This window comes from Magallana gigas, chromosome 9, assembly GCF_963853765.1.
Source record: "Magallana gigas chromosome 9, xbMagGiga1.1, whole genome shotgun sequence".
NCBI lineage: Eukaryota > Metazoa > Mollusca > Bivalvia > Ostreida > Ostreidae > Magallana > Magallana gigas.
In genome coordinates, this window is record NC_088861.1 from 1,492,280 (window position 1) to 1,507,713 (window position 15,434).

The following is a 15,434-nucleotide window of genomic DNA, read 5'->3' on the forward strand; positions in this document are numbered from 1 at the left end:
AATGCTGTTAATCAAGTCAGGATCCTGTTAAACAATAATGTATGCGTATCGAACACTATTTTTGATAAATACCAACAAATAATAATTTCATTATCTGCTTTCACTCTTAGCATTCTCACTGAATAGTGTTTATGTAAAAACTATAGACAATCAAAAATATTACGCTATTTAATTAGAGTTTAACTGTGAATTAAAAAGTAAAAGAACTTACAGTATGAGGTCATGTCAGAAGTCGTATTTATTTGACGTATAATCTCAGACATAAAATATCCACCTCTCCTGAGCTCGACAAAAAACTAGCCCTCACTCAAAATCTACCTGCCGCGCACCGCGCGAAAATTCTCTCAGCCAATCAACAACCAGAATTAAATATAGAACTGACCATTTGCTATTTTTAACTTTAAGGGATAACACGTATAACACAACTTTTTAATATGAATGATTTTATTATTGTAATGATAAACGTTAATTTGTAAAGCTGAAATAAAAAATGCATAAAATAATATTTACGAAATTCAACACTATCACATACACATATTGCAAAACATCTCTGACCAGCATCCAGAACTCTTAAAGAAAAAAAAATCTGAATGATAAAAAACACAAAAAAGTATATTTGGACAATGAATGTCAATAGGAAACCACAGGTGCTTGAGGATACGATCGACCCCCCCCCCTTCCACCCCAGCCCCAATATATAGACCCCCGGGACTTTATTTTTCTTTTTTGTTAAATTATCCTTTTATGACATATTTCTAATCTAATTTATTCATCCATTGCCAAAAATTACATAAAACAAACATTTTTGAAAAAAAAATCAGACCCTCTGTACATATGTAGAGGGTCTGATTTTTTAAAAAATATTTGTTTTAGGTAATTTTGGGTAATGAATGTATAAATTAGATTAGAAATATATCATAAAAAGATAATTTAATAAAATAAAAATAAAAACAAAGTCCCGGGGGTCTTTAATCGGGGGGGGGGGGGGTGGATTTGGGGGGGGGGGGGTCGATCCTGTCCTCAAGCACCTGTGTAGGAAACAGTAGATCTGTTCATCTGTTTAAAGGTAATGTCAGTCAGAATTCGAATACAGACCTGCGTAACATTCATTCTTTTAAAAAAAATGTTTAGACAGATTTTTGAGGTTTCTTTTAGACATTTAAAAATGTCCGACTAATTAAAAAACCCATCCACCTTGCTACCCGGTGCATTTAAAATAGACGTCGTAACGTACCCGGTGTAAATGTGCACTATATTTGTCATATGTTATTACATCCTAGAAAGATTGTATTTCAATCAAGAATTGCAGTTATCAGAGCAGACACTTTAAACGAGTGAGACCCGGAGAAACACATATTCAGGTGTATAAAATCACTATTGATTAGGTACTCTTGAGTACCGAATGCATGTGGGGCATACTTGTGAATAAATGTCCAGTTTTTTCCTGGAATAGCATGTCTATTTTATTTCATTTTGGATATATTTACTGTCTTTTGCAAGGTAAGGGTTATTATTGTGTCTCTTTGTACATGGTTTTAATTCTCAGAATCCAAGACGTGAATAACTAACTACGTATTCATACATACATATATAACTAGAAAATAATACTTGGTCATGATGGGTGTGTTAAAAAGCAAGGGGAAATATAAAAGTAGTATTTTTCATGCCGCCGTTTAAAAAAAAATAATATCAATAACCAATGCACCCATTTTGCATGTGCAATGTATACACAGAAAATTCTTTTTAAATTCGATCAAAGTTCAATTTGAACGGACAACAGCAATCCTTTTGAACTGCCATTGAGGTAACATGAAATATCCCTTTCCATTTCCTTCTCCTGTCATTTAAGTATCTATACCCCCACCACCACCACCTTTGCACCACCTTGAAGTACAACCACATTCCAGGAAACCCCTGATCTCAAACAATATCGCAATGAGTAGATATACAGACAGATGACCCCTTATTCTCGCAAAGAAAACCATGGAGAAAAGCGCTACTAGCTCACTGTTTCACTTTTTTATCGCAGGTTGACCACGGAAGCAATATACTTGAATAAAACTTAAACAAAATAATAAAAAAAAACAGTCTACAATTCTGAGCTCTATTGATGTAGTTATAAAACTTTTTGTTGTTGATACAATGATAGCAAACTTATCAACATATTATCAGACGTACAAAAATTATTAAAGTTTAATAATAAGTTAATGTATTATATCATACATACGTACACGGAAAGGTACATATTACGAAACCATTTGTTATATTAAAGGCATATGCATCAAAATAAATGATAACTACATTATGTATATATTTGTTTAAAACTTTGCAAGATTAAGGCGTGTTGTCCTGTATTTCGGGAGATGATATGCGAAGGGGACATTCCTTTATTTAAACGACCGAATAAGAATTGTTTAAATCTCCCAGATATTGAGGTAAAACGATATCAAAACCAATGCAAGTCACGACATAAGCATGGTTTGATTGGTATACGTGGGTTTATTCTTACTGTTGACACGGGGACATCGTATCCGTGTTTCATGCGGATATGACATACATATAAATAATATATACATGTCATAGAAAGTGGACTGGATACGATGTTCCTGTGCTGTAGATTTTAAATGCTATATCCTTAAACATGACACTATGTTGCAATAAATTCATTATCATAAAAGTCACAACCTTAAAATGTGTGATACTATTACATGTATTTTAGTGCAATTTAGTCCAATTGCATTAAGGAATAATAATCAACATTTAAACAATGAAATGCTTTCTTTGGTGATTCATGCTGGTTATGGAGGTAAATGTCATTGCAGAAAAAATACATATAACTCGCATGAATCATCAAAGAATACATTTTATCATTGATTGTAAAAGTAAATGTAAACCAGTACGCTAGATAAAAGAAACAGCGAAGTCGTATTATGAAGTTTAACTTTAGTTTTCATTGCGCATGTTGCTTATTCTAGTAAAATACAGTGTAGTTATACCTAGTGACATTTTTCCAATACCATTTATTTAATTGAACACAATAAATTAAAAGATAAAAATGTATAGATTTTATTTTTTAACACGATTTTCCGTTGTTTGGTAGGTGAGCGTTGCCATAGTGCTTTTATGACGTTATAATAAAAGTAGGCTTTGTAGGAACTTACGTAATAAATGATAATATATAAGAAGAAGTAAAAGGTGTATCACTTTGAAATATCAAAACTATTTTTCTTGATTTTTTAATGAAACCATTGTACCAATCTTCATTTGTGATACTCCAAAATATAACAAAATTTGGTCCATTTTGATATTAACCCCACTAAATACAGTGAAGTCTCCTATTCCGGGTCGTCTCCAATTCCGGGTCACTCCTATAATTTTTATGTCATATTGTTTAAAATATAGCAGAAAAAAACTTTATAAATAGACTGATCACGAATTATGGCCTTTCTGTATTTGATCAGTAAAAGTATTTGAAAGAAAACATTTACAGACCATCCGAGAAACGAAATTAGAAATCAAGCGCTTTCGAGATCGAGATTTCCACTCATCTTTGATAGATATGGTACTTTCGTTATTTACGCTGCAGCGCGGTTGATGTGAAAGTTTTGGCCGAGTATTAATAGCTGCACAATATTGCACATGCATTCACATATCCGTCAGATAAAGTGCTCAATTAGATTTACATTTATTGATAAATCAAACTATAGGAGTTTACCCAATTGCGGGTCAGTTTACCTGAAACATATTTTTTGTGGTTTTGTGATTACCTGTAAGAGCTAGGAGAGAAAGAAATTCAATTCAATAAAATGGTCCATGCCGATCTGTTGTCATTATATTTATCTTGTTCGTTGTTTCTCTTTGCTTACTGTATATTATATTTAGTGTCTCATAATGATTATTTCATTCAGAATCACTGCCCTCATTTATATTTAGAAATGGGTCCCTGCTACTTGTGTATCAGTAGTTTTAAATATTTTTCTTGAGCGGTAATATTTTTTCAATGCTGTAAATTCATAAAAACGATTTCTCCAAAACGATTCCCCGATATTACAGAGACTATAAAGTCACATGACCCGGAAATGGAGGAAATGATTCGAAAGTGGGGAAGCCAGGTCTTGTTGACATACCTCCGTAAATAAAGTTCCCGGGAATTTATTTAAAAAAAAAAGAAATGGCTGTAAAATAGCTCACAAACTTTACTTATTTCAATATGTATAAAGTATGAACACCTTTGCCAAATATTAACGAAACAGTGTGACGTGACCCGGAATTGGAGACTTCACTGATACGGTAGAATTTAGTATATTTTGTATATATAGGGTAGAAAAATGATAATATTAATCACATATCACGTAGGAGCTTAGCTGCCAAGGCATCGTTGATTGCTCGTTGTTCAGATTAAATAAGCATTGTAGCAACCTCTAATGATACAACGTCCACTAATGATATAATGTTGCATTAGTGGTCAGGATGTTGACCACTAATGATATAATTTTATCATTAACGAACAACCTAACCGTCCGCTAATGATATAATTTTAGATTTATATCATTAGCGGTCAAAAACCGTAACCTCTAATGAAATGGGGAAAAAATGAGAAATAAGGACTACCTTGACCACTAATGATACACATTTGCACACATTTTTAATTGCATTAGTGGATGGATTTGCAACCTTTAATGATATAATATGATATAATTTAATATAAAAGTATATATATATATATTTGATTTGATTTTCATACGATACTGCATAAGAATTGGTTAATTTTTTTTTATTTTTTTGGGTGGGGGGGGGCGTTATTTGATCATATACATGTATTTTGTCCTTTAAAATACACCATTCTGACATTACCCTGATATTTTGCCTTTTTACTTGAACTGAAATAGTCGCATACAGACAAAATACATACCATTTATGACTTCGTCTGTTTACTTGAAGATTCAAATTGATTATCATTAATCAAAAAGGAGTTGTGCTAAATATTTTTAGTTGAAGAAAGTTTGAAGAAAAGCAATTTTACGATATTAAAACATTATTGATAAACTTTTAGCGGAATTTTATTAACATGAAAAAGGTCCAATTCATAAGACTTATTCTGCCTGGTGCAGGCAGATAGCTAACCTTGCACAACGCAAACAAAAGTCACACGGGTTTCATATTTTATTTTGTGTGGAAACGTTTCCGTCATGAATAATATTGGTAAAAAACTACGACAAATAGAAATAACAAATTACTAAATAGGAAAATATAGAATTTAACTTTATACCTTTAACTGTAAATTACATTAAAGACCATAATGGTGTGCCATACTTTTAAGAATGTTTTATCTGTAAAATAAATTTCCATCTGTAACTATACTTCAAAAATACAATTTAATACTAACAAATTTGAGCAATTACTTCAATAAAAAAGACTTACCTAGTGGTTCGAGGCACGCATCTAACAAGATTGAAGACGATTGACAAAGATAGACCGGACTGGTCAGTAAGGCTGACAGGAAGTGAGTGATTGACCAGATATAGTTAACTTGTACCAAAAATGATTACCGGGTATATTAAACTCAAAGTGGTTAGCTTGTAAAAAAAATATTTCTGAAGAATTTTAAAATTAAACCATAGACAACACAAGACTATTTGCTATTATGGTCTGTAGCACAATTGAATCACTAATTTATTGTTAAGTTGAATATGTGGGTTTGTTAATTATACCTTAGAACAACAAAGAATATGAAATAATGTTGGTTGAATTAAAACTACTTCAACAATGGGGATTATGTCGGTGTAACAAAAAATGTTAACCCGGGTTGAAAATTGACCCGGGTTTGATAAAATTATATCATTAGTGGTCAACATTCTGTCCACTAATGCAACATAATATCGTTAGTGGACAGTGTATCATTATATAAATAGTGCCTGTTTGGGAGGGTAACAGTTGAAATTGACACCCCGAGAGAACCATTGTCAACCGACGCGAAGCGGAGGTTGACAATGGTTTTCGAGGGGTGTCAATTTCAACTGTTATCCTCCCAAATAGGCACTATTTATTTTATTATACTGAATGTCTTAATTTTAAAGAAATTTTTCTGCTTTTGTATAGAAATGACGTGAATTCTACGGCGAACTGTACGCGCATAATTTACGCGCATGTAACAATTCGTTGTGTTACCCGTTGCCAAGTGCGTTGCTAACGCTGAGGGTAATAGAACAAATTATCAACTGCGTCTAAACCAATCAGATTTCAGTATTTAACATGAAAGTATAATAAAAGAGGTTGCTACATACCACGTTTTCAGTCAAATGAAATATTAAATGATTGAAGTCAGAAAAATCAACCTTTGAAATGTCAAATTACCCAAGACGGTGTAATGAAGAATAATGACCCCCGTAGAATAATGACCGGGGGTCATTTTTCTACGTAGAATAATGACCCCTCTAGCTGAAGAATAACTGGATTTTTCTGAAGAAAAAAGACCCAGGGGTTATTTTTCTTCATGTTAAACATGAAGAAAAATGACCCCCATAAAAAAATGACCCCCCTCACCTGTAAACATGAATAGAAATTGGTTACCCCGTATCCAAGATATGACTTTGAAATTGCTTAATTTTCACTCTGTTTAACTTATCTTAAAGTTATAAACACCGAACTTGTAAATAAATCGCTGTATATATAGTTTTTCATATCCGTAGCAAGCACACGCAAAACACTCTGACATTGCCACAAATTGATTGTTAACAGTTACGGTACTTCTCTCGTCGACATACGGCGGGAAATGACGCAAATAAAGAAAAATTCATATTCAATGAGGATATTGTGTGATAATAAACGAACAATAATCATGAAAGAATAATTGTTGTATAGATATAATATTCATTGATGAATGAATTGTCAATCGAAGAATGATACATGTATATATCTTTATGGAAAAAGACTAAGGGGGCAGGTAACGCAGGAATATGAATACTTCTTATTTACATTTCTTGGGGAAAGTGATTTTTAACAAAAGTCATTCTGCGTTAGTTTTGTTTTCTTCTACGTAATACAAGAACATCAATATTCTAAACATTTGTTGTAATGTTGTTTTGTGATCATGAATAGACTTTATTCTTTTAGAGCAAATTTGTGAAGAGTACCTGACTATAGTAAATCTTAATAGATAATAAACACTGATCGATTATGATAAGAAAAGATTTTTTGACAACCAAATTTTTCCAGTAAAGGAAATCCACCATACACCAGAAAAACCTGTACATTATCATAATCCAATGAGTCCAAGTTTGTTTGCAAAGAAAATTAAACAAGTTATTGCATTAGAGGTCGTTTATTCAATGAATTACATTTGTATTGTTTTAAAATGAAAACAACAGAGTAAATAATAAAAAATCATTGAATAAATGACAATAATTTTGCAAAGGTGGGGTTAAAAACCGCCACCTCACAAATAAACAGTGTTCATATGAAAATATGGGGAAAAAATCTTACATACTATATCGTATGTTTAAAGGAATGTGGGTGGGTGGGTTAAACAAAGTTCATGAAAATTTCTTGCGTCCAGCAGCCAGAACAGAAAAAATAGTAATGAGATAATATTCACATCTGACATGATATATTACGACAATAATTAAATAAAGATATTCGAATGCTAGACGTGTTAATTGAACTATGGTGAAAACATACTTGACACCTAACTCTCGGTGACCCTGTTGTGCGCAAATGCAAATTACAGACTATCAAACAACCTGGGTAACTTGACCACGGGGTGTTAATAGATATACCCCTGCATGCGTACATCTGCTTATTATACATTTATAATGCCAGCTTGATTTACAAAGAGATATAAAGTTGACACATACGTACCATGAATAATTACAAAATTTGTTCCCAAAAATGGTTTTATTTACAATAAAAGTAGTTGTTTCTAAAAGCGTTGATAACAGGTTAAGGCCCATGTTAGGGGTTTATATCCCGCTTGATTTTGATCACACGATCTTTATTGTATCCAAAGTTACCAATGCTCATACAAACTATTGATGCATTAATCATCTTGATATTAACTCAACTTACTAAAGTATGCCGAGGATAAAGTAAAATATACTTTCTGTACGAGTCCTCTCAGTACTTTGACGATTTTCCTTATTGGCTGTTAACCTCTACTGGCGTAATGGCTGCTGTCAGTGCCTACTAACTACAGCTTGGTTATAATGCCTAACAGTGGAGTAAACTTTTCATAATTTTGGTTTCATCATTAATTCTGGGTGATGAACTTGTAAACCCAGCAGTTTGTATTGTGGAAATCCTCAATGCAAGTATAATTCATGAACAATATGAAGAATATAGAAGATGCAACGGCGAAGCGCGAACATGCGAAGACGAAAGTGCTAAGTTGCGAAGGCGCCTTTGCAACTTCGAGCGCACTCTCGCCTTCGAATCTTCGCGCTTTCGCCTTTTAGCTCACCGAGACAAAGTCAATGGGAGCATATGCTATACCCCCGGCGTCGGCGTCCGGTGTCGTATATTTTAAGGTTCGGTCCGTAAAATGGTCCGGCCGGACCTTTAATGTTAGCATTTAAGGTCCGGCTTTCCCCTATAAGAAAAGGTCCTACCCGTAGTCACTTATTGCAATTTATCTCAGAGTTATTATTCTTTTTGCTCATGTGCATTTACATGTATCTAAAATATGTCTTTGTTTATATAAACCACTCGGCCATTATATAAATAGTGCCTGTTTGGGAGGGTAACAGTTGAAATTGACACCCCGAGAAAACCATTGTCAACCGACGCGAAGCGGAGGTTGACAATGGTTTTCGAGGGGTGTCAATTTCAACTGTTATCCTCCCAAACAGGCACTATTTATTTTGTTATACTGAATGTCTTTTTTAAAATTTTTAAGAAAATTTTACTGCCTTTATATAGGAATAATGTGAATTCTACAGCGAACCGTACGCGCATAATTTTCGCGCATGTAACATTTTTTAATGTTTCCCGTTGCCAAGTGCGTTGCTAACGCTGAGGGTAATAGTAAATATTATTAACTGCGTCTTAACCAATCAGATTTCAGTATTTAACATGAAAGTATAACAATAGCGAATGGTACATCACAGTATAGCCGTATCACTAAATTATGTTGTGGAATATTAAATATTGATAGCGGATTAGATTTTGACAAATTGTTTGCGAATCGGAGTAAAAAAGAATAAAAACATGAGTATTTTTACAATAATTTGAACACATTATTTACACGTAGTCCCGTTGTTTTTAAATCTCTTTCGGTGTATACGGATTAGCGGAGGATTTCACGACACGTACACACGGGTAAATGAAGCCCTGCAGGCATTCACACCTTACCTAATCAGAATAAACCCTAATCTGAGAGAAAAAAAAGGCTCCACTGTGGTGTTCTGCACAAACAATATTGTCTTTTTTTCTCGTGCTTTGTTTAATTTTCAATAGATCAGGAACGTTTGATAATATACTAACAATTCATACGTCTTTAGCTAGAGTCAATCATTATTTTAGGTAATTACTAAAAGGTCGCACATGTGCATTACCTGGACAGAGGGTTTACATTCACAATATACTTAGTAGTGTATACGTAACTGTGGTAACTATAAGGGCGTGTAAAGACAAAAGAAATTAATTAGATGAAACATGTACAATGTACTTAAATTAAAAAGCATCTTTTGACTGACTGAAGGTAAGGTGTTTAAAAAGGATTAAAAGTCTGATAATTTGTTAAGTTATAATCTCTCTCTCTCTCTCTCTCTCTCTCTCTCTCTCTCTCTCTCTCTTAAGGTTTCAAAAAAGATAGAAGGTATATTATTTGTGATAAAATTGCTATGATACTAAGCGTTTTGGTGCAGAAATATATTTGTAAACTGTCTCGCAATCATCTTCAGATTGCTGTCTGAGCGCCATTAAGGCACCATTTTAATTTGTTTTACTACTTCACATTTTAAAGCCTCAAAAAATTAGATGCATTTCTTTACATGAAATATTAAAGAATGATTTAGTTTAAAGGGAAAGGTGGAGAAAAATTATGACATTCTTTGATCGGAGCTAGTGATCAAAGAAAAAAAAAATTTATCAGTCAAATAATCTCTACATCATTCGAGCTTAACGTTAAATGAGACATTAATTTAAATTCGGAGACTTCACACTGAAAATGACATTCTTTGATCGGAGCTAGTGATCAAAGAAAAAAAATAATTATCAGTCAAATAATCTCTTCATCATTCGAGCTTAATGTTTAATGAGACATGAATAACATTCGGAGACACTTACACTTTTCAGATCACCAAATACACAACACTGTGGGATTGATACGAGGGTTGCTCCAAAAGTAGTGTCACAGTTGCAATAAAATCATGAAAACTCGCTGTAATGACAAAATTTCGAAGTGTATTATATTTACATATATTTCTTTAGATCTGAAAATTTTAGTGCAAAACGATATTTGTTTCCGAAGACAACGTATATAGAGCGTTAAGTAAGGACAGTCCCCGCACGCCTGCGACGTTGTTTATGTATTTTTATCTGTAAAATCCAGTCGTCCCGGTTACCAAACACAATTCTATGTTCTATTATTGTAATTTTCAATAGAATTTTCCAGATTGTTTTCAAAATATTACACAGTGTTGAAATGGCAAATACTTGAAAAGTGCATTTCTTCTGTTGAGATATTTCAGATCTTATTGAGATGTTAATTTTCTGAGTTTGTCCGCGCGAGATCTCAATAAAGTCTAGTGACTGAACAACCAATCATTGCTATAAAAATAGACCTTAACATGTAAATGTGCAGAATAGATACATTGTATCAGTTATTAGTCCATCACTTCAGTTGTCGCCGAAGGTGACATCAAAAATCGGCTTTTTTAATGAAAAATTCTATCTATTTTAGATCCTTTCTAATGAAATATTATATAATACGTTATCCTCATTTAAGATATTTCAGATATCTATTTGATATATTTCTTTTCTGATTTTGTACGCGCGATATATCAAAAACAGTAAGTGATTGAGCAACCAATTTTTGCTTTATGATAGACCTTTTTATGAATATGTGCAGAATACGCATCAATAACTTGTCTGTCAGTTCTGGTCGTAACCAGAAGCAAGCAAAATTGTACTTTTTGCTTTTATAATTTTCGAAAGAATTTTCCAGACTTTTTTTTTCAGCGCATTAGTGTAATGGTAAATACATGAGTATTGCTTTTTTCTACTGAGGTATCTCAGATATTTTAAGAATTTTTTCTGATTTTGACTGTGCAAGACTCAATAACGGAAACTGATTGAGTAACCAAGATTTGCTATATGATAGACCTAAACATGTAGATGTGCAGCAAAGGTATCAATGATTTATCCGGCATGTCCAGTCGTCACCGGAACCAAACAAAATTGTATTTTTTAAAACTTTCTAATAAATGATAGTATATATTTTAATTTTTTTTTTCAAAAATTCTACCCAGGATTAAAATCTCATGGTAAATCATCGAGATGATTATTGCGTTTCTTATGTTGAGATATCTCGGATATATCGTTGAAATGTCTCTTTTTTGTTATTTTCATGTTTTATTTGAAATGTCAGAGTATCAAGAGAGGAACACGTTTTTTTCTTTTTTTATTATGGTTTTCCGCTTTGCAATTGCAAATGCAACGAAGTGTTTAATGACAACTTTTGTAGTTTAGAGTTTAGGGTTTTAAAATTCGTCTGGAAGACCTATTCGTTGCTCGCAACGAGATTGCATCTAGTTATATTTACTTTTCAGTTATAGAAGTGGGGCCCATTGCATGTACATGCATTGTATCCCCAAAAATACAGAAAAATTAGTGTTATTTAATTTTTTTTAAAAAGAAGTAGTAAAACATATTTGTAACTAAGTTTCATCCGACGTTTTTTTTTAAATTGTGACAAACCCCTGGAATTAATTTTCAAACGATTGTCCGTCTCCTTGAAATAATCTTAAAATAAGGTAAATTTGTGTGACGGTTTTGATTTTCATCTAATGACCTTCTTATCTTTTTATAATGGAGGGGCCGGCAAGAAATGCATGTTATGATATTTGTGAAAACAAAATTAATGATACACGTATATGTGAGTGTAGAAGATTAGACAATTAGATAATTAAGGGGTCCTCTAAGGGGCACAGGTATAGAGTATACCTATGTTCACCTGAAAAGTACAAGAGTTGATTATTCATTATTACTTTCGTCATATGTTGAATTCATCTTATTTATTTGTAAAAAGTTTAAAGGAATGAACACGATTTCTTTAACTAAGATGTCACTCTCCTTGTTAAGGTAGAATAACACACCTGGAAAAAGTCACTCGAATTAAAAGGAAATTTTTTGATAATGAAAGATACAATAATGTTTTTCAAAGTTTGAGGATTCAGTAATTCTTGATCATATATTCAATGTAAGAGAAATGGAAAAATATGTGAAACATGCGTATAAAATTATCAAAACAAAAATAAAGATTAAATTTAAAACAAACGACAAGCAAAACAAATGGTTTGGCTCAAATCCTAATGTAAGAGAGAGAAATGCATTGAATTCCCTTGAGAAGATATTTCTTTTAACAACAATAATTTATAAGATCTATATATGGTTTTTTATCTATACTTGTATTTCTTAACTTCCCTCTCAATTTTCTTTGACAATATTAAAATGAAAACTAATGTTTAGGGGATATCTGAGTGATTCGAGACAGTTAGTACAATTTACATGTACAAATATTTAAAAAAAAATTAACTAGCTAGTATTTTTTTCTGTACATATGTCAAATTACGTATGTTATTCTTTTTAAAGGGGCATGGTCACGATTTTGGTCAAAAATTAATTTTCCGTTTTTAATGTATACAATACTTCATTAAGGCAATTTTGATAGGCAGCCAAAATTCGAGTGCCATTCGTTAAGTTATCAGCGATTTACTGAGCTTACAATTCTTTGCTATGTAAACAAATATTTTGTTTACATTCTGAATGTCGAAGACCTAAAATGAATGTGTTAAATATTAGAAACTTGTTTTTGTTAAAATGAATTTTAAGAAGATAGAATAAGCCATACTTATCCCGTAAAGTTGCATTTTAGTGCTGAAATTAATCAAATATGATACAATGTATATAATATGCTTGTATTTTATAATATTTTACTTTATCCCATGATATTGTATCATTTGATATGATACAATGTTGTATCAAATTATATTCTATCTTAGAATACAATACCATGCTTTAATATTTACATTCACTTTCTTTCCCTCTATTAAATTGCATTTGTTGATTTGAGTGATATTTACGCACAAAACAGAAGACCCGATCACCAAATCTGGTGCGTATGAATACATTTAGTATTCCTTCAGTATTTCTCGAAGAACAAGAACTGAATCTTCTCGCGACTTCAAATAGGATAACTACCTGATATTATATTTACGCTGATAAATATTTCATTGATGTAAATATATTTTGACAGTTAAATGAATTCAATTGATTAATTTCTTAGTTTACCAAGAGTAAATTCATTAAATTACAGAAAGAAAAATAAAATTGTGTTATTAGAATTTAAAACGCTGTGCACTATTTTTGTCAGCATATTTCGGCTGTTCCAGTGGCCATTCCGTCAATTTCGCACTACTCGTTGAATAAGACAGAGCTTTTTTAAAAAAATCATATTTGCGGGAAGGAAATACATGTTTAAAAAACGTAAATACAAGCATTGATTCATTATTTGAAACGATGAGTGCAAACAAAATTTCATAACGCGCTAGCGCGCGTTATACAATTTGTATGCACATACCGTTGCAGTTATGAGACCTCATTCAAAAAATAATGATTCAATGCTTGATATATCTCACAAATTGTTATGGTATTTTATGGTATTATATGATATATATTGTAAGTATGATAGGATGCAATTTTAATTTTGTATTATTGTATTGATTAACATATGAACATATGATTATCATACAATTTTTTAACAGATGATATACGATATTGTGTCAAAACAGAATCCATGAATATCCATGATCATAAAGGATGGTTTTCATATAATATGATACAGGTGGTCTCATAAAAGTGATGCCTCATAAAGGTGATGCCTCGTCTCGGTGAGCTTTGTAATATGTTATTACCTATGTTTTATAATTGCGGAGCTCTCCATCGTTTAAAGGGTTCCGAGGCATATTTTGGATTTTTTTTTTTATAAAATTAATAAAATTAAATTATCAAGCAGGATAGGGTCCGGACTCCTATCCCGTTTTACTGCGTAAATTTATTAATATTGAATTTTCCGGGGGCGGATCCCCTCTCCCCCTCTAGATCCATGCATGAGCAAAAAGTGTCGCATAATGAAATTAGAATGTTACTGTGATTGGTCCACGGTAAACAGACGGCTGGTAAGTGACAGGAGTCTAGAAGTGCAAATGTACACATTATGGCGGACATTAAATTGTGTGTGGAGTAGATAATGATTAGGCATAGCCAGCACTGGTAAACATATATGTTACATGTACACATTCAAATATTTATAAACATTCGTACCTGTATTAAATTCTATGTAATCGACCGAGACTGAATGCAATCAAAAAATTAAAGGCGAAGGCGAAAGTGCGAAGATGCGAAGGCCAGAGTGCAAAGTTGGGAAGGAGCGATAGTAGAATCGCTCCTTCGCCTTCGAACCTTCGCACTTTAGGCATCACATCTTCGCGCTTCGTCGTCGCATCTTCGCACTTTTGCTCATTCGCCTTCGCACTATCGCCTTTGCAACTTAGGTCGAAGTGGCCCTATCAGAACACCATAGATATATGTAAATGTAATTGTTAAGATGACAACCATACCCCGATGCAATACGTCAATATCTTGTTATAACGGAAGGATTTTTATTTTCTAAGACATACCCCTTCTTTCACTTTAAGTTTATTTGAATATGAATTATAATTTCTGTTACTTTCTGTAAACTGCAGCAGTAAAAATAACAATAGTGTAAAGACTATTTCACAAATAATAAAAAAATATACTGAACAACTTTAATCTACAAGGGGGTCATTATTCTACAGGGGTCACTTTTCTTCATGTGGAGTGTGTTCATTTTTATGAAAATGACACTTATTCTTCAGGCAAAGGGGTCATTTTTCTACGTAAAATAATGACCGGGGGGTCATTTTTCTGCGTAGAATAATGACCGGGGGGTCATAATTCTACGTAGAAAAATGACCCCCGGTCATTATTCTACGGGGGTCATTATTCTTCATTACAACGGCAAATATAGCGGATAGTATGAAAGAGTTAAAGTTTTGAAACCGAAACTTTTAAGTACACACATGTACAATTAAACTGTGAAGAGCAAGTTACACTTCTGTTCAAAGACAGTTCAAAACTCTGAAGTCGGAGTCAATTTTCAACAGGGTCAGTTTTCAACGTGTCGATGTCCTTAGAAG

The 15,434-nt window shown here is 32.6% G+C and overlaps 1 long non-coding RNA gene across 1 annotated transcript in view; it reads left to right on the top strand.

The window, feature by feature from the left end:
- Positions 1–1,201: 1,201 nt before the first annotated feature.
- Positions 1,202–15,434, top strand: part of LOC136271296 (uncharacterized) — a 29,102-nt gene continuing 14,869 nt past the window's right edge. The window contains exon 1 of the long non-coding RNA XR_010709212.1: positions 1,202–1,500. This is a non-coding gene — a long non-coding RNA (uncharacterized lncRNA). The remainder of the gene's footprint in view (positions 1,501–15,434) is intronic.